This window comes from Macaca fascicularis, chromosome 9, assembly GCF_037993035.2.
Source record: "Macaca fascicularis isolate 582-1 chromosome 9, T2T-MFA8v1.1".
Taxonomy (NCBI): domain Eukaryota; kingdom Metazoa; phylum Chordata; class Mammalia; order Primates; family Cercopithecidae; genus Macaca; species Macaca fascicularis.
Genome location: NC_088383.1, coordinates 14,739,680 through 14,759,563, shown reverse-complemented (window position 1 = coordinate 14,759,563; position 19,884 = coordinate 14,739,680). Strand labels below are relative to the sequence as shown.

Genomic DNA, 19,884 nt, shown 5'->3' with positions numbered 1-19,884 from the left:
TTAGATGATTTCTCTCTCTGTAGACTGACACACTATTAGGAATGGAAAGTGCATTAACTCCTCCAGAGAGAACATGTAAGGCTGAGAGAGAGAGAGAGAGAGAAAGAGAGAGAGAGCGTGCGAGTGAGCTAGGGCATGTGGGGAAGCACAGTCAAATCCCCGGATGAGGTCACTGCCAGGATCTGATCAGGTACCAGCGACAGGAAGGAGTCAGAGGTCCTCTGCACTGCATGCACATCATCTCCTGAAAAGTCTTCAAGGTCAGTGTTTCCAGTGGCCCAGCCAGGCCCCCAATTTATTTTGATGAAACACTTTTGGCAAGAACAGACAGGCAGGTGACAGAAGCAAAGACTGGGATCCATGGCTTTCTCCTGGCTCTCCTGAATTCCCACGGATGGGTCTTCCCTGCTCAGCTCCACTTGCTAAGGGTGGTTGGGGCTGACGGTGATGGACTTAGGCTGCACCCATATCTACAAGTGCAGGTCTCCAGTGGTTTGAAAGACAGCCCTGAAATCTGCTGAGAGAGAAGGCATCCCTAGCATTAGGAGGCATTGAATTGAGCAGGAGTTAGAACCAGCAGGACATATGAAGTCACTGCAGGCTCCTGTGAAGATTGAGAAGGGCTTGGACGTGCGAAGAGAACTCAGGGGAACAGTGGTTTTTGTTTTTTGCATTTTTTTGAGATGGGATCTCACTCTGTTGCCCAGGCTGGAGTGCAGCGGCACAATCATGGTTCACAGCAGCCTCAAACTCCTGTGCTGGGACCACAGGCACATGGCACCCACACCCAGCTAATTTTTTAATTTTTTGTGGAGATGGGGTCTCACTTTGTTGCCCAGGCTGGTCTCGAACTCCTGGCCTCAGGCAGTCTTCCTGCCTCGGCCTCCCAAAGTGCTGGGATTACAGGTGTGAGCCACCATGCCCTGCTGGAACACTGTTTTTTTGTTTTGTTTGGTTTGGTTTTGTTTATCAATGTGAAAACTTCTCCTGCTAAAATCCTATTCCACCTCACCATTCACTCCTTCATTCATTGATCCATCCAGGCCGTCATTTAACACTGACCATCTGGGTCAAGCTTGGATGTGGAGAAAGGGGAATAGTTATACACTGTTGGTGGGAATGCAAATTCATGCAACGTCTATGGAAAACAGTATGGAGATTTCTCAGAGAACTGAAAACCGAAGAACCATTTGACCCAGCAGTCCCACTACTGGGTATCTACTCCAAGAGAGATAAATCATTATATCAAAAAGGTACCTGCACTTGTATGTTTATCACAGTACTATTCACAATAGCTAAGACACGGAATCCACTTAAGTGTCCATCAATGGACACTTGGATGAAGAAAACGTGGTGACCTGGTGCAGTGGCTCATACCTGTAATCCCAGCACTTTGGGAGGCCAAGGCGGGCAGATCACCAGAGGTCAAAAGTTCAAGACCAGCCTGACCAACATGGAGAAACCCTGTCTCTACTAAGAATACAAAATCAGCCGGGTGTGGTGGCACACACCTATAATCCCAGCTACTCAAGAGGCTGAGGCAGGAGAATCGCTTGAACCCAGGAGGCGGAGGTTGCAGTGAGCCGAGATGGTGCCATTGCTCTCCAGCCTGGGCAACAAGAGTGAAACTCCGTCTCAAAAACAAAAAACGAAAAAGAAGAAAAGAAAAGAAAATGTGGTATACATATACAATGGAATAGTATTCAGCCATCAAAAAGAGTGAAGTGATGTTTTTTGTGCAACATGGATGGAACTGGAAGTCATTATCTTAAGTGAAATAGCTCAAAAACAAAAAGTCAAATACACATGTTCTCGCTTAAAGTACACACGTGGACATGGAGTGTGGAATAATGGACATTGGAGACATGAAAGTGTGGGAGGGAGTGAGGGATGATAAATTATCTAATGGGTAGAATGGATGCTATTTGGGTGACGGACACACTAAAAACCCAGACTGCCACTGCACAGTATATCCATGTAACAGAACTGCACTTGTACCCCTTCAATGTATAGAAATAAGAAACAAAGAGATGTGGATAATACAGTCCCTGCTTTCAAGATGCTGTCATCCTTGAAAACGCATGGATTTAGGAACAAATATGGAAGTGTGGTAGGACAGTGCCTCAGATGAGGCCTGCTGGAGCTTGGAGCACTCTGAGAGTCCCGTCATGAGCTGCTGAGCAAGGCAGCTCTCTCTGCAGAGGGGCTACAGAGCGGGGTCTTGCATAAATGGTATTTGGGCAGTAGAGACAGGGGAGGGGCTTTGAGGCCAAGGGACTCGGAGCAGCCAGGCAGTGGTTGAGCCTAGCATTGAAGAGCAGGGCTCCCTGAAGCAGGCAGGAGCAGAGGGGCCCCTTTTCCCTCCTCGTCTCCCACCCCTCCTGGTGTGCAGGCCTCACCCTGCAATCTCCTGGGGGTGTGCTTGGAGATCTAGCCCATTCCTTGATTCCTGGCAGACTTTCAGACTGTGCCGGAACCTCCAAACCCATCTTTCAGATCCCAGGGCCCTTGGCTCAGCTCATCTGCTTTTGCTTTCTTGACCGTGATTTTCTGAACATTCCTACCTCTTGGCTTATCAGTCTGCAGGAGGCTGTTTCGCTTTGCCTGAATTGAGACTGACTTCATATTTATTATGTGGTTTGGCTTCAGAATCAAGACAAGATGTCAGTGCCAAGCTGCCTAATGGCCAACATTCGCATGCGTTAAAAACCTAATAAAACATCGCCTCCAAAATTTCAGGCCAAATCCACTTATGTCAATATCTAGCATCAGGTCTCACCCAGAATATCCTGTCGGGTTTCAGGAGTTGGGCTTGAAATCTTCTCCAGGCTGTGGGAATGGCGCACGTCGTGCTTGTGTGCTGGACTTTTTTGGGGCTAGACCATGAGACAGTTCATGCCAGTCACATCTCTGGTTTTCTCAGAAACTGTGTTGAAGCCGTGTAATATCCCTTATGTGTACTTCTTGGAAAAGGCTGAACCGTTTCTTTTATCTGCTAAAGAAGCTTGTGTAACCTCGCAAGATCTCCCTCTGCAGAGTCCAATTTTGTGCCCAGCAGTAGAAATTCATTTGTCTCATAAATGCCCCACCCTCTTCAATGGACTTTGTCTTACTTAAGTTCCTAATCCCCCTATTTGGTGCTATGTTGAATTCTGTAAACCTCTGCTAAACGTTTAGAAGTACGTAGAATATAGAACAAATTAATATTTTCAGTCCAGGATGATGTTACAGACTCAAATTTTCTTTGGACCCAAGGACACGTGTCTGTTTTCATCCATTAATTACATGCCAGGAGGGAGGGGGCTGTGTGGCTTTTACATCCTTGCTCGCCTGACTTTCATGAAAATGCTGTTTAGGAATAAATATTTTTCAGCCCAGAGTTGATCTTCCCTCTTTAGCCTCCCGGGAGAGCAGTAGCTACACTGTACTTTTTCATTACTCTCCTAGCCCAGTGAGGGTGTCTTTTTAATTGTATCGAAAATGACATCATCAGCTGAGCAAAATGTATCTTTCTAGCATGCACCTGCCAGTCATCCGCAAGAGCCATGGGGAGGTAATGCTTTAGAGAGAGGACTCCCAGGGGAGAGCACTTAGGGAACTTCCAAATGAAATGAAAAGCCAGTTTCGTGTCTCCGGGCATATCACTGGGGCTGGAGAGGGACTTCTTTTACTTCTGGCCAATAAATGCAATTTTAACCCCAAAGAACCAATAGGCAGGGACAGGTGCAAGGAGGAAAACTCCTATAGTGAATGCAGCGGGTATTTCTGAGCGGACACGGAGAGTAAGAAAGTGTGCTGTGTAGGGTAGGGCTGCTCAAATAAGTTTAATTCCAAGGGAAGTGGCCTGCATTCTATTCCCCTCACCATGTAGTGATGATTTATTCATGGTTCCCGAGATGAAGGATGACAGCTCACCCCGAAGGGTATTTAGATTCTGATCAGAGAAGGTCTTTGTCAAAGTGAGGAGGGGATAATTTTAATAGGGATTCAGTTACTGATTAAGGAGAAAGGGGGAACCCTCTTTTGCTGAGCACCTCTCATGCACCAGGTCCCTTGTGAATGATCATTTATTGAGTCCTCAACGACAGCTTTGGGGGGGTAGAGGTTATTGTTGCAATGTTCAAAGTGAGGCAGATGCTGATCAAGGTACACGTCGGCTAGAACTGGCTTTCAGAGCCCTGAAGGCTGACTACAAATTCACCACCCAGATTCCATGAAAGAGGCACTTAGGTTTTAGGAAAGTCACAGCACAGTCATCCCTTGGCATCCACAGGGCATTGGTTGCAGGACCCTGCTACGATACCAAAATCATCGGATGCTCAAGTGCCTTCGATGCAGTAGTTCCTTCTTATCTGTGGTGCCACTTTCCACGTATCAGTTATCCACAGCCTGAAATGATTCAATACAGGATTCCAGAATTAAACCATCTGTAGGTTTTAAATTGGGTGCCGTTCTGAGTAGCGTGAGGAGATCTTGTGCTGTCCTGCTCCACCCTGCCCAGGACAAGAATCATCCCTTTGTCTGGCATTGCCACACTGTATAGACCGATAGTCCCCAAGCTTTTTGGCACAAGGGACCAGTTTTGTGGAAGACAGTTTTTCCATGGACCAGGGTGGGGAGGGGCAAGGCTGGTTTCAGGATGAGTCTGTTCCACCTCACATCATCAGGCACTAGTTAGATTCTCATAAGGAGTGCACACCCTAGATCCCGCACATGCGCAGTTCACAATAGGGTTCGGGTTCCTGGGAGAACCTAATACCGCTGCTTACCTGATAGGAGGCAGAGCTCAGGTGATAATGCTCGCTCGCCCACTGCTGTGCGGCCCGGTTTCTAACAGGCCACGGACCAGTACTGGTCTACAGCCCAGGGATGGGGGACCCCTAGTGTAGACACTCCCCACCTTTAGTCAGTTAGTAGCCATCTCGGTGATCTGATCAACTGTCTCAGGATGGCAGCACTTGTGTTCAAGTCAACCTTATTTGATTTCATAATGGTCTCCAAGTGCAAGTGTAGTGATGCTGGTGTTTGTTAGAATTGTTGTATTTTATTATTAGTTATGGTTGTTAATCTCTTATTCTGCCTAATTTAAAAATTACACTTTATCATAGGTATGTATGTATAGGAAAAAAAAAACCCAATATATATAGAGTTTGGTATTACCCATGGTTTCAGGTATCTACTGGGAGTCCCTGGAATGTATCCCCCAGGAATATGGGGAAAACGACTGCAAAGTGTGATGTTATTTGCATGTAACCCAGACACATCCTCTTGTATACTTGAAATCATCTCTTGATTACTTTTTTTTTTATTTGAAACGGAGTCTTGCTTTGTTGCCCAGGCTGGAGTGCAGTGGCACAGTCTCAGCTCACTACAACCTCTGCCTCCCGGGTTCAAGCGATTCTCCTGCCTCAGCCTCCTGAGTAGCTGGGATTACAGGTGTGCACCACCAGGCCTGCCTAATTTTTTTGTATTTTTAGTAGAGACGGGGTTTCACCATTCGGACCAGGCTGGTCTCAAACTCATGACCTCAAGTGTTGCACATACCTTGGCCTCCCAAAGGGCTGGGATTACAGGTGTGAGCCACCACACTCGGCCAATTACTCTTAATACTTAGTGTGATGTAATGCTATATAGTTGTTATACTATATTTTTGTGTTATTATTGGTGTATTGGTTCTTATTTTTATTTGTATTTATTATTTTTTGTTTTGAGATAGAGTCTTACTCTGTCACCCAGTCTGGAGTGCAGTGGCACAATCTCAGCTCACCGCAACCTCCGCCTCCCGGGTTCAAGCAATTCTCCTGCCTCAGCCTCCCAAGTAGCTGGGATTACAGGCGCACGCCACTATGCTCAGCTAATTTTTTGTTGTTGTTGTATTTTTAGTACAGATGGGGTTTCACCATGTTGGCCAGGCTGATCTTGAACTCCTGACCTCATGATTCACCCACCTCAGTCTACCATAGTGCTGGGATTACAGGCAGGAGCCACCACACTCAGCCTGGTTTTTTTGTTTTTTGTTTTTAAGTATTTTTTGATCCATGGTTGGTTGAATCTACAGATGCAGAACCTGTGGATACGAAGGGTTGACTATACTATTATTTTTTCTGTGACTTAATCTTAGAAGTGATACATTATTATTTTTTAACCCCCTCTGAACTTGGCTCTCACTACCATCCTGCTAAAAGGCAAGCTTTCCCTTTCCAATCTGATGGCAATAGAGACACAGTCTTCGAATGCCAGCCACAGCCGAGGATAGCAGATGTCCTACGAGCCACCTCTTCCGTCCATTACACTGGAAAGGTAGCAAGTGGCTGATCCCTGTGTTCTTGGTTGACAGACACTCTTCTCTGCTCTTCCTTGAACATTGAGCCAATGGAATAATTCAGTGTGCAGTGTCATGAAGATACCTAGTTTGAGCTGGTCCTGGTGTCATTTGGCCCCGTGAAAGGTACCAATCTGCCAATGTGTCATGTGATCTTGTAGAACATACCTCACCTCCCAGTGAATGCACGGGCAGTTTGTATCTGAAATAGTGATTTATTAGTCACTGCAGGACAAGATGGGGTCATCACAGAGTCTGTAGGGCAGGCCTTTTTTTTTTTTTTTTTAACAACAACAACAAAAAGAAAATGGAAGTGGCAGACCAGATGGCCATGGAAGATGGAGCTTGGAATCCCGAGATGTTGCTTCGTTTATCATCCCCATATTTGCTATAAATATCTCAGTATTTGGGCTGCGGAATTGGCAGTCCTATCTGGCAGAGGCAAGTTGAGCACTGCCTGTCTTTTTGTGTTTTCTCCTCACCGAAACAGTTATCATTTCATTAATGCAGAGAGGCTTGCCAGGGGGAGCCACACTGGGCTCACGGTCCTGGTGACATTGCCCTGAGCAGGCTGGAGTCTGGGGTTGCTTTATTCATCAGGAAGCCTCCCTAATGAACACCTGCCCGCCTCCCAGAGTCCCCAGGGATCCTGAATAGAGCAGGCTCCCCAGCCGGCTGGCTGACTTGCAAGCACTTTGCATTTCTAGAGGAGCAATCATTATGTACGCCTGTCAAAGCCTTCCCATTGGGCATCATTCAAATGCATGGATGAGAAAAGCCTCCCTCCCACATGGGTATCAGTCCCAACTTTTCAGACAACACAGGGACCAGACGGCATCTTAGGAAAATATGGAAGAAACTATGTGGAAATAAGAAGACGACACCCAGGGAATAAAAGCATAGAGGGGAAGGAGAGGGACAAATGGGGAAACTAAAAGCATTGCTCCCAGGGAGACCTCATCCTTGGGTTAAATGGCGGAGTCACTTGGAAGGAGAGAGAGAAGCAGGGCAGAGAGAAGGAGCTATTAAAGGGAGCTGTGACCTCGTTGGTTTGGGGAGAAGCTGGGTGAGGAAGAAGAGGGTACAGATATAGGGTTTGGGAATAGGGACATGACATATCCTTTCCTGGGGACACAAGTATCTGTCACAGGCCCCTTCATGGCTGCCTGGAGGTGTGTGATCTGATTGAAACCCAGTAGCTTTCTGGCATCAGTGAGCACGCGACACCTGGTCCCATCTGGCTCTGAGCAGCACCGCAGTCTCTGCCTGGCAGATCTCTCCTTCAAACCAGCTCAAGAGGGTATCCAGGTTCCATCCTGTCTCATGCTAGAACAACTGCATACGCCACCCTTTATTCTATCCTGTTCTACCAATAGGAAGCTTTCATTAGGGGCACCTACTGTGTGTCAGGGACTGTATTGGGGTGTAGGTCCACAAATATCAATCAAATGTGATCCCTCTCTTCCAGGAACTTACTGTCTGGCAAAATTCGATTGCATTTAGAAAAGGTGGCTTAGCTTTTGACTTTAGGAGAGGCTGTTACTTGCTAGATCTGAACCCCAGCGTTTAAAAGCAAGCAAAGCTTTGTTTAGGAGACCTATTGTACATCGTGGTGATTGTAGCTAATAACAATGTCTTAAATGCTTGAAAATTGCTAAGAGAGTAGTTTTGAAATGTTCTCACTACAAAAATCGTAAGTATGATAGGTGATGGGTATATTTATTAGCTTGATTGGTCAACCCACATGTGTATATACCTGAAAACATCATGTCGTACATCACAAGTAGATACATACATATATATCTATGTGTGTGTATATGTGTGTGTGTGTGTGTGTGTGTGTGTGTATATATATTTTTTTTTTTTTTTTTTTTGAGACGGAGTCTTGCTCTATCACTCAGGCTGGAGTGCAGTGATGCAATCTCAGCTCACTGCAACCTCTGCCTCCCAGGTTCAAGCGATTCTCTTGCCTCAGCCTTCCAGGTAGCTGGGACTACAGGTGCGCACCACCATACTGGACTAATTTCTTTGTAGTTTTTAGTAGACACAGGGTTTCGCCATGTTGGCCAGGCTGGTTTCAAACTTCTGACCTCAGGTGATCCACCCGCCTCAGCCTCCCAAAGTGCTGGGATTATAGGTGTGAGCCACCGTGCCCGGCCAGATATTTATGTATTTAAAATCAGCACAAGAAATATATTTTTTGTGTCAATTTTTTAAAACTTTAAGAATAAAAATAAATTGATGAATGCATTTAATCTAGCTGAATAAAAAACAAGGCTTTATAGTCAGCACTGGAAGGAAGCCCTCGTAGGCCCCACACCCATTGTGGTTAGAACCTCGGACATACCATGTAACATTTCAGAACCTCAGTGTCCCATCAACAGACCGTTGCAGGGTTGCTTTGAAGATTAAATGAGATGATGTAAGCAAAGCTTATAGCGCAGGTGCTGTGCAGAAGATGCTGGCACTGCGAGAGGGGCACCTGCAAATCTAGACCCAAGCTTCGTTTCCATTTCTGTCAGTGACCACTTTTACCCCTTTCGTTGATGTACTTTTGTATCTTCCCTTCCTGCTTCAGAGCTTTGAGACCTGCTCTGTCCCCTAAGTGTAACATTAGCGGGAACAAAGGACGGAGGTGTGGCGGGCACTTGGGAGCCACCTCACCTTTGCTGGTGTAACCAAGGTGCCCGCCCTCGTCCTGGACAGGTTTCTGGCCTCCCCTAGGCTTTCCTTTCTGCTGCTGTAATGAAGAGGGCGCGGCAGACGGTCTGTCTGCCTCTTTCTCTAAGCCCGGATGACCCATGCCCACCTGTGTGCTGTGGTTCAGTTCTCCCACTGATTCGCTGTGTGAATTTGACAAGTTGCTTCTCTGGCTGTGTCTCAGTTCCCTCTGTCACATGGGGGCAAACCTGGTGTCTACTTCAGATGTTTCTGGCTTCTAGGGCTGGCTGCGTGAATTCGTGTGAAGCAGCAGCTGCCGGCAGGGACAGGTGGCACTGTTGTTGGCAGCTTTGCTGTTCTGCTGCAGCGACGTGATGCCACTGTCACTCCTAGACTAGAGGTAAAGGATTTGCCTCATGTGCACCAATGGGTCCCGGTTCAGGCTGGGCAGGGACCTCTGGGTAGAGATGGCCCCTCTGGCAGGTGGGTCTCTGATCTTGGCTTTGGGGTCTCCCCTACCTGTGCTGGGTGCCTGAGAGCCAAGACGGTACAACTCCATTGTTCTTCACACCCGTCTGCCTACAGGAAGTAGCCCCCCTGTGTCCCCTGCCACAGAACCCAGGGCTGTGCTGGAGAGGCAGGAAGGAAACCGGCCTTCCCGGCTAATCAGCAGGGTGACGGGGAGGGGAGTCTCCGCCCAGACCTGCTGGCCACACAGTGGACAGAGCTGCACAGAGTCACCTCATGCTCCCCCCGCAGCAGCTCCTCCTCCCCAGGAATAATGAGCAGCCGCTGAGCCCTTGCTGGGCTCAGAGCCCCCGTGGGGATGGGGAGGGACACACAGTGACAGCCCAGGCTTCAGACCCGGCAGCTTGCTCAGGCTCATTTATTCAAAGTGGCCCTCCTTTCCCCACTCTCTGCCTCTGGGTTTTCAGAAAAGCTAACCCCAGCCCCTCCGGTCCAGAGAGATGGGGGCAGTCGGGCCACGTTTTACACTCACTCCCAGACAGCCCCTGTCTGCCCTCCCACAGCTGCACCCACTCCTAAAGGGCAGGGAGCCACCCATCCAGCGGGTCACGGGGTCCCAGGCAGAGTGGATGGGCAGGCGGGGCTGGGCACAGAGCAGCGGCTGTGGCTGTGCTATCCGGCCATGTGTGCCCAAACCCTGGCAGCCCAGCGGTCACTGGGGGCTCTGTGGTGACAAAGGAATTGTCAAAAACACCCTTGGTGAAGAGCAAGAGCTGAGAAGGTCGCTCTTCAGAGGAGACTGTGATTCCTCCCAAAGCACAGATGGGAGTCACTTGATGGTTGCTGTTTGTTTGCTGTTTATTTATTTATTTTTGGATGCTATTAACTCAGAAGTGGCAATTCCTTTGACTTAGAATCTGTGAGATGACTGAGGATCTGTGAGGATAGCAAGAAGAAACCTGAGGGGCCCGCTTCACCATGGAGTGACCCAGGGTCGGCTGAGACCCAGGCCTGCCCGCCTTCCCCGCCCAGAGTGCCACAGGGACCGTGGAGAGAGAACACCAATACCAATGCAGGCTTCGCACTGAGATCGTTCCTATCACAACCAACCAGGGCTGAGTTCCCTTCAATTACAGGGAAATGAGGTCTTCAGGGTTTCCATCTGAGGGTGTATGAGTTTCCTGTCTCTGCTGTAACAAATAACCACAAACTTGATGGCTGGAAAATAACAGAAACTGACTCTCCCACGGTTCTGGAGGTAGCTGAAAGGGAGAATTGCTTCCCCACCTCTTCCAGCTTCTAGTGACTGGGGTTCCTCACCTGTGTCTTCATCACCCATCTCTCGGGTCTCTGGCTCTGTCTTCTCTCCTGTATGTCTGTTTAAAAAAATCTCTCTGTATCTCTCTTATAAGGAGACAATATATCCCAGTACTTTGGGAGGCCGAGGCAGGTGGATCCCTTGAGCTCAGGACTTTGAGACCAGCCTGGCCAACATGGTGAAACGTCATCTCTACTAAAAACACAAAAAAATTAGCTGGGTGTGGTGGCACATGCCTATAATCCCAGCTACTTGGGTGACTGAGGCGTGAGAATCGCTTGAACCTGGGAGGCGGAGGTTGCAGTGAGCTGAGATCATGCCACTGCACTCCAGCCTGAGACCGTGCCACTGTATTCCAGCCTGCACTCCAGACCCCGTCTCAGGAAAAAAAAAAAAAAAAAAGAGACAATATAATGGCATTTAGGGCCCACTAGGATCAGTTCCTCCTCCCAAGAATCACGTCTTTTGTGATGAAAGGTAATACTCACAGGCTCCAGGGACTGGGATGGGTACATACGTTGTTGGGGACCACCATTCAGCCCGCCATAGAGTGTAACAAATCATATCACACAAAATTTACCGCAACACAAGAGCACACGTGCAAAGTGTGACTGAGGTGCCTGTGTTGAATGCTGTAGGAATCCAAAGGAGGGAGAGAGTATTTGTAGGCAGGATGGTCAGGGTGGGCTTCATGGAGGAAGTGGGCTTCGAGCAGGATAAAATTTAAATGGGAAGGGGGAAGGAGAGAATGGCATGTACAAAGATTTGGAAATAAAAATGAGATCGGTGTTTTCTTTAGTTCAATCAAATAGATTGAACAGAAATGGATATTTTTATAGGAAACTGGGGAAAAGTGAGGTTGGATGGGTAAACTGGGGCTGGGTTCAAAGGGTGATGTTAAATACCAGGCTAGCATTTAGAACTTGATGCTATATGGAGTGCCAATTTGGTTTTGTTTTGTTTTGTTTTGTTTGAGACAGAGTCTCACTCTGTCGCCCAGGCTGGAATGCAGTGATGGGATCTTGGCTCACTGCAACCTCCATCTCCTAGATTCAAGCGATTCTCGTGCCTCAGTGTCTCGAATAGCTGGGATTACAGGCATGTGCCACCACGCCCAACTAATTTTTTTGTAATTTTAGTAGAGACGGGGTTTCACCACGTTGGCCAGGCTAGTCTCGAACTCCCGGCCTCTGGTGATCTGCCTGCCTCAGCCTCCAAAAGTGCTGGGATTATAGGTATGAGCCACTGTGCCTGGCCATACATGGAATGTTTTAAATAATTTATGATTAAGATCTGAAATCATGAACACATGTAACATTCCATGCCAGTACTTCATACAGTACTTCGTATAGATCTAAGTGTTCTAAGTACTTCTAAGTACTTCATATAGATCAGACTAATTTATTTAATTCTCAAAACAGCCCTGTGACCTGAGTATAGTCATTATCCTCATTTTATACCTGAGAGGAAACCAAGGCACTGAGAGGTTTAGTAACTTACCTGAAATTACATAAGAAAGACAGGATATATTAACTGACTAGATTCAAGAGATCAGGAAGGATGCAGATGATGTTTAACTTTTTTCGAATGGGTCAATAAGACTCTTGGGAAGGCAGGATCGTTTGTAGGAAAGGAAGAAGCTAAATTTAATAATAACATAAAGAATAAAGGCTGGGTGCAGTGGGTCACACTTGTCACCCCAGCTCTTTGGGAAGCCAGAGAAAAAGGGTCACTTGAGGCCAGGAGTTCAAGACCAGCCTGGGCAACACAGCAAGAATCCATCTTTACAAAAAAAACCTTTTTTTAAAATTAGCCAGGCATGGTGATACATGCCTGTAGTCCCCCCTCCTCAGCAGGCTGAAGCTGGAGGATCACTGGTGCCCAGGAGTTGGAGGGTGCAATGAGATATGATGGCACCACCGCACTCCAGCCTGGGCAACAGAGTAAGTCCCTGTCTCTAAAAATAATAATAATAATAACATAAATAATGTCTTAGGATAGGAACTCATTTTATCTACGGTAGTTCATCGTTGTACAGATGAGAAAACTGAGGCCCAGAGAGCTTGCACAATTTGTCCAAGATCATCCATCTGGATATACACATGTCAAGTTTAAGTTGGTGGCATAATATATAAGTGATGGTAAATACCAGGCTAGCATTTACAGCTTGATGCTATATGGAGTATAGTATACTGTGGTATAGTATACTGTGGAATATATTAGTCTGTGAGGAATTGGTGAGGTGCCTGGGTACTACCTCATCCTTGAATTCCTTTCCCCAGAATTTACCTGAAGGGCTCGTGGAAGTCTCCTGAAAGGATGTTGTCATGTGGCTGTGTATATTAGTCTGTTCTCATGCTGCTAATAAAGACGTACCTGAGACTGGGTAATTTATAAAGGAAAGAGGTTTAGTGAACTCATAGTTCTGCATGGCCTCTCACAATCATGGCAGAAGGCGAAGGAGAAGCAAAGGCACATCTTACATGGCAGTGAGCAAGAGAGCTTGTGCAGGGGAACTCCCGTTTATAAAACCATCAGATCTTGTGAGACTTATTCATTACCATGAGAACAGATGGGGGACCCACACCCACAATTCAGTTATCTCCACCTGGCCTCACCCTTGACACCTGGAGATTATTACAATTCAAGGTGAGATTTGGGTGAGGACACAGCCAAACCATATCAGTGTGCCTAGAGCACCTTACAGCCCTGCAACATGTTAAGTGCTGTTTTGATCTTTCTAGTTGGTCGTGTCCCGCCTGGAAGAAGGCAGGCCAAGAAGTAGTCAGGACCTGATCTGGAACCCTGTAACATGCTGGCAATGTGAACAGTTCCCACTGGAATCATCCAGCATTCTCAAGAACTCAGATCTGGGTGCTGGAGCCACAAAGCACTGACTGAGAGATCCTCTCCTTTCTTCCCTAATTATTTAGAACCAGTGCTTTCCTCTCCTTGCTAAAGCACGTGGCTGAAGCCCAGATTTCTAAGCCCAGTTGGTGTTGGAAAGACTATCCTATTAGCTCTGTGAGTGGTGCCCTGAGAAGTATATGTTAAGGAGGGATGTTTGCAAGGAGATTTTATTTGTCAGGTATCAGGAGAAATAAAAGCTTAGAGGGACAATGGAAAAAGAGTCTGAGATACAAAAAGAAAAAGAAAAGAGAGGAACTATTTGAGTGAACAAAGTTAATTATGGGCTAAGAGAAAGTCAGTCTTAGATGTAATGACCTCTTAGGACCAGGACGGCTGATGGCCCACAAGAGGCTAATTCTGGCAAACCCAAGGAGCACAGGGCTGCCTTGCTCACGTGGCCTTTGGGCTCCTGCCCAGGTTGTCCGATAGAACGTGATTGGGCTACAAACTGCCTTTCTGGCCTTGCTCCCAGTCCCATCCCTGCAAAGCTCCACAAATGTTTACAGCACCAGTAATTGGCAAATTATACTCAGCGGGATTCTGTAAACATCCCTTCAAAGCACATAAGAGCAGATTGCTTTCTGCTTGCCCAGCAACTTTCTCTAAAGGAGTTTAACAAACTTTCAGAACAATGTAGTATATTAATCACTGTCACATCGCAGGGGGATATTGTCTTCATTTGCAAGATCAGGAAATCAAGGGGCTGATGGCACAAATTGTTTTAAATCAACTGTACAGAAAATGAGACTCAGTGCCTGAATCAATCAGGATAGGCTAGGTTATGCTGCAATGACAAACAACCCCCAAAGTCTCTGTGACTTAAACAATGAAACAATGACATGTATTTCTCACTCCCACTACATGCCCATCCGTCAGCTCTCACTCTCATTGACAGAGCATACACCTTCTGGGCTGTTGCCCGCCACCATAACAGCAGAAAAAAAGTGTGTGACTTTAAAAGCAGCTAAGATTCAGGAGTTGTAACCTCAACATCTTCTGGGATCTATTTTCTCCCTCTTCAGGGCCTTTATTTCTCCATTTGTAAATTGCAAGTAATAAATGTAGGCTTTTCTTCCTGGAAATTGATACATATGGTCTATAATAACTGTTGTGTAAAGTAATGGGACTGACCTTTTAAATTTTTAAACAAAAGATATACATCCAGAAAGGTAAAATTGTTGAAAAAGTTTATTTGAAAGAATGAAGTTTGTTCCAGCCAGGCAGCTACTGCCCAGAGCCTTTTCCTTGACTTCAGTTTATGAGTCACCAAGAAAAGTTGTTTTCTTATTGTAATGTGACAGGCTAAACCAGAGAGACATATCACCATGGTAAGGCAAAAACTCAGTCTCCACAAGGCTTCCATGGTGGGATCCATTACTCTGGTGGATTCTTCAGTGTGTTAAGCTATCTCTTTATTCTGCAGACTCAGAAACCTGATTTTTCATTCTCAGGGGAAGACTCACATTAACCAAGTTCAAAGTACTGATGTATAAATCCATAATGTCTGTGCACTGGTTTCAAGTGAGTCATATAGCCCTCACTCAACCAGGGCCCTTGAGGCATGATCCTTAGGCTCTCACCCTGGAAGCAGGGTCAACAGAGGTAGGGTGGCAGAGGGATTACGCATGTGGGCTTTGAAACTATCAGACCTCTCTTCCCCATTTGTCCTTTTAATTGTGTCAAAATGTATGTAACGTAAAACTTACCATTTTAACCATTTTTGTATGTGCAATTCAGTGGCATCAAATGCATCCACAGTGTCATGTAACAGTCACTAATATTTCCAAAACTTTTTCATCATCCAGTACAGAAATGCTGTAACCATTAAGCAATAACCCCCCATCTGCCACCACCTCAGCCCGTGGCAACCTCTATTCTATTGTCTCTATGAATTTGCCTGTTTCATTACCCCATCTAAGTGCAATCATACAATATTTGTCCTTTTGTGTCTGACTTCTTTCACTTAGCATAATGTCTTCAGGTTCCACCCACGTCAGAATTTCATTCCTTTTTAGGGCTAAATAATATTCCATGCGGTGTATCTGAACCTTGTTTTGAATCCCAGCTTGGCTGTGAGACCCAGGACAGCCTGCCTGGTATCTCTCAGTCTCAGAATCTTCTTTGGCAAAAGAATAATAATCTCTATTCTGGTTGATAATGAGATCATATATGAGGGACATATCCAGGATGTAGCTATTCCTTGGGAGGCATGGAATTAGGAGAGTTCAAAGTAACATGATCAGCTAAAGTAACCCCAGGCCTCCATTTCTGCCACGTAAAAGGCCTAACCACCTGGTAAGGGACCCAAATATTCAACACCTATTGGCTAAGATCATGTTTGCTTCCTGGGTTCATCTCCCTTCCCCAACTGCCCCTCCCACCCTGCCTCCACTCACCCCCTTCCATTCAGGCCCAATCATTCTGTAGAGTGATGAATATATGTTCTAGATAAACCATACCAGCACTGGGAATCACTCTCTTCCTGGGCAAATTTATGTATCTCTGATCAAATCTGTTGAGATGTTGGCTTTAAAGTTTAACTCTCTTTTCTTTTTTTCTTTCTCTCTTTCCTCTCTCTTTCTTTCTCTCTCTCCCTCTCTCTCTCTCTCTCTCTCTTTCCCTTTCTTTTTTCTTTTTATTGCCCAGACTGGAGTGCAGTGGCATGATCATAGCTCACTGCAGCCTCAATTTCCTGGATTCAAGCGATCCTCCTGTCCGAGCCTCCTGGATAGCTAAGACTAGTCCCAAGTGCATGCCATTATGCCTGGCTAATTTTTAAAATTTTTTTGTAGAGATGGGGTCTTGCTATATTGCCCAGGCTGGTATCAAACCTCTGGGCCTAAGGCATCCTCTTGCCTCAGCCTCCCAAAGTGCTGGGATTATAGGCAAGAGCCACTGTGCCCAGTCTTAAAGTTAAAATCAAAGAGAACGAAATCTTAGTTTTATTGTTTTCAAGTTTGGACCAGACCTCTCACCATAATCCCCAAGAACCCACAATAATTACTTGGTAGTTACACTTCATTTTATGAAACTGGGTTGGCCAGGCATAATCACCCATTCCTTGTCCTCTATCTGTGTTCACTAAACTTGACTTTAAGTGACTTTTGGCATTTGGAAAAAAAAATCAAATCCATTCTCGAGCACAAGAAGATTTATCACCAGTGAAAACGCGTTGACAAATCTGACACAAGCTTCAAGGGCAAACCCAAAAGATTATCAAAAATGTTTTAAGAAATGGCAAGCATCAGATAAATACGGCGACTACTTTGAAAGAGGTAGCAATCATTTGGACAGGTAAATTATATCACAGACTGTCCCTGACCTACGATGGTCTGACTTACGATTTTTCTACTTTACGCTGGTGCAAAAGCAATGCCCTTTTAGCGGAAACTGAACTTCCAATTTTGAATGTTGATCTTTTCCCAGGCTAGCAGTATGCGGTACAATACGCTCTGGCAGGGCTGCTCAGCTGTACAGTCACAAGAGTAAACAGCTGTTAGTCTGCAGTGTACTGAATTAAATAAAGTACATGAGCCCTTCAACACTCTATGATGAAACAGGCTTGACATTAGATGATTTTGCCCAACAGGAGGCTAATGGCAGTGTTTAGAGCACCTTTCAGGTAGGTAGGCTAAGCTATGATGTTTGCTGGGTGCGGTGTATTGAATGTATTTTCGATTTACAGTATTTTCAACTTCCAGTGGGCTTACCACGATGTAACCCCACCATAAGTCAAGGAGCATCTCTACATTGCTATTTATTATTCATTTATTTATTTTTATTTTGAGACAGCCTCACTCTGTTGCTGAAGCTGGAGTGCAGTGACATGATCTCTACTCACTGCAACCTCTGTCTCCCAGGTTCAAGAGTTCTCCTGCCTCCGCCTCCCGAGTAGCTGGGATTACAGGCACGCGCCACCACGCCTGGCTAATTGTTTTATTTTTAGTAGAGACAGGGTTTTGCCATGTTGGCTGGGCTGGTCTCAAACTCCTGACCTCACGCAATCTGCCCACCTCGGCCTCCCGAAGTGTTGGGATTACAGGCGTGAGCCATGGCGCCCGGCCAATACATTGCAATTTGAAAAGCAGCCGCACTACCTCATAGTCACAAGTGATCCAGCAAAGCCTCTGTTATTGGGCAGCCGAATACTTACTGGGGGTGGAGCTAGTGCTGGCCACAGCCCATGGCAAACGCAGCATTTACTGGAAGCTTCAAGAGCACCTGTCTTGCATTCTACTTTGTAATTGATCAGCGACGTTCTGAGATGTGCCGCGTTTACTCTACTGCGTTCTCCCAGAGTAGACGTTCCACCAGGAGTGAAGGAGGGTCTGACGTATCACCTTGAATTCCCTGTTGGTTATAGAGATTGCTTTTTCACGTTTTCAAAGTTCAGTGTGAATGGAAGTACAGACTATGAGGTGGTGTTGATTTATCACGTTGGATTCTCCTGTCGATTCCTGTCTGCTGGGGAGGAAGCTTCAAACCCACTCTTCCAGTTTAAGTGGTTTTCATCAGTGAATTGATGGTCGTCTAGGCCCTGAGGCTGCCACCCAGGAGCCCAGGAGTGAGGCAGAAAAGGGTGGAGCACCTTCTTTGGCTTTTTTAACTTAGCGCTAGCTCATACTCCGTGTCCCTGATCAAAGTCTAAGGTCCTTATGGGCCTGTGCTGTGTCTTGCTTATTCTTCTGTCTCCTACAGCGTGTGGGCAGTGCCCCCTGTACATAGTAGGCACTCAATAAATAAATGTCTGTTATATTAAACAGTCATTTCAAGATCAGGGTGCCAGCATGGTTAGCTCCTGGTAAGGGCCGCCTTCTCACTTTGGCCCCACATGGCAGAGAGAGGAAGCAGGCTCTCTGGTGTCTCTTCTTATAAGGACACAAATCCCCTCTTGGGGGGGCCCACCCTCATAACCTCATTGAAACCTAATTGGCCCCCAAAGGTCCCATTTCCAGATGCCACTGGATGCCAGGACTTCAACACATGTATTTTGGGGAGATACAATTCCGTCCATAGCAGTACCCAAAAAGTGAAATAAGAAACCAGCTGTCGGCCAGGTACAGTGTCTCACGCCTGTAATTCCAACACTGGGAGGCTGAGGCAGGTGGATCACGAGGTCAAGAGATCAAGACCATCCTGGCCAACACGGTGAAACCCTGTCTCTACTAAAAATACAAAGATTAGTTGGGCATGATGGCGTGCACCTGTGGTCCCAGCTACTCGAGAGGCTGAGGCAAGAGAATCACTTGAACCCGGGAGGCAGAGGTTGCAATGAGCCAAGATCACACCACTGCACTCCAGCCTGGTGACACAGCGAGACTCCGTCTCAAAACAAACAAACAAACAAAAACAAACAAAAAACCAAACAAAAAAAAAACCCAACAGATACTGAAATAACTTTCCTAATATCTGGTGAGTATGCTTGGAATGGAGTAATTTTCATAAAGGCAATGTATTTTCAAATCATGACCTGGAAGCTAGTATAGAAATAACTCTTCTCTTCTAGCCCTGTATCCCTATCAGACAGCCTTTCCCTCCCTCCCACACTTCAGTGCCTGGTGTTCTGTGGTCATTTCGGTAGTGACAGACCAAGGTGAATAACATGTTAACAATACAAACATCTACCATGACTTTATGCCTAATGCTCTGGTGTACTTCTTTAGACTGGCAGATACCTTTTTTTTTTTTTTTTTGAGACAGAGTCTTGCTCTGTCATCCAGGTTGGCGTGCAGTGGCGTGATCTTGGCTCACTGCAACCTCTGCCTCATGGGTTCAAGCGATTCTCCTTCCTCAGCCTCCCAAGTAGCTGGGATTACTAAAAATACAAAAATTAGCCAGGCATGGTGGCACACGTCTGTAATCATAGCACTTTGGGAGGCTGAGGCAGGTGGATCACTTGAAGCCAGGCTAACATGGTGAAACCCCATCTTTCCTAAAAATAAAAAAAAATTAAAAAAAAAAGAAATTAGCCATGCGTGTTGGCATATGCCTATAATCTCAGAGGTGGAGACATGAGAATTGCTTGAATCCAGGAGGCAGACGTTGCAGTGAGCAAAGATCATGCCACTGCGCCCCAGCCTGGATGACAGAGCAAGACTGCATCTCAATTAAAAAATAAATAAATAAATAAGTAAATAAATAAATATATTTATATAAAAACCTTCTAGGAAATAATAAAACAGAAGATCTCTATCTGTTGATAACC

The 19,884-nt window shown here is 46.1% G+C and overlaps 1 protein-coding gene across 27 annotated transcripts in view; it reads left to right on the top strand.

Annotated features, from left to right (window-relative positions):
• Nucleotides 1-19,884, top strand: part of FRMD4A (FERM domain containing 4A) — a 693,055-nt gene that overhangs the window by 506,527 nt on the left and 166,644 nt on the right. The window lies entirely within an intron of this gene.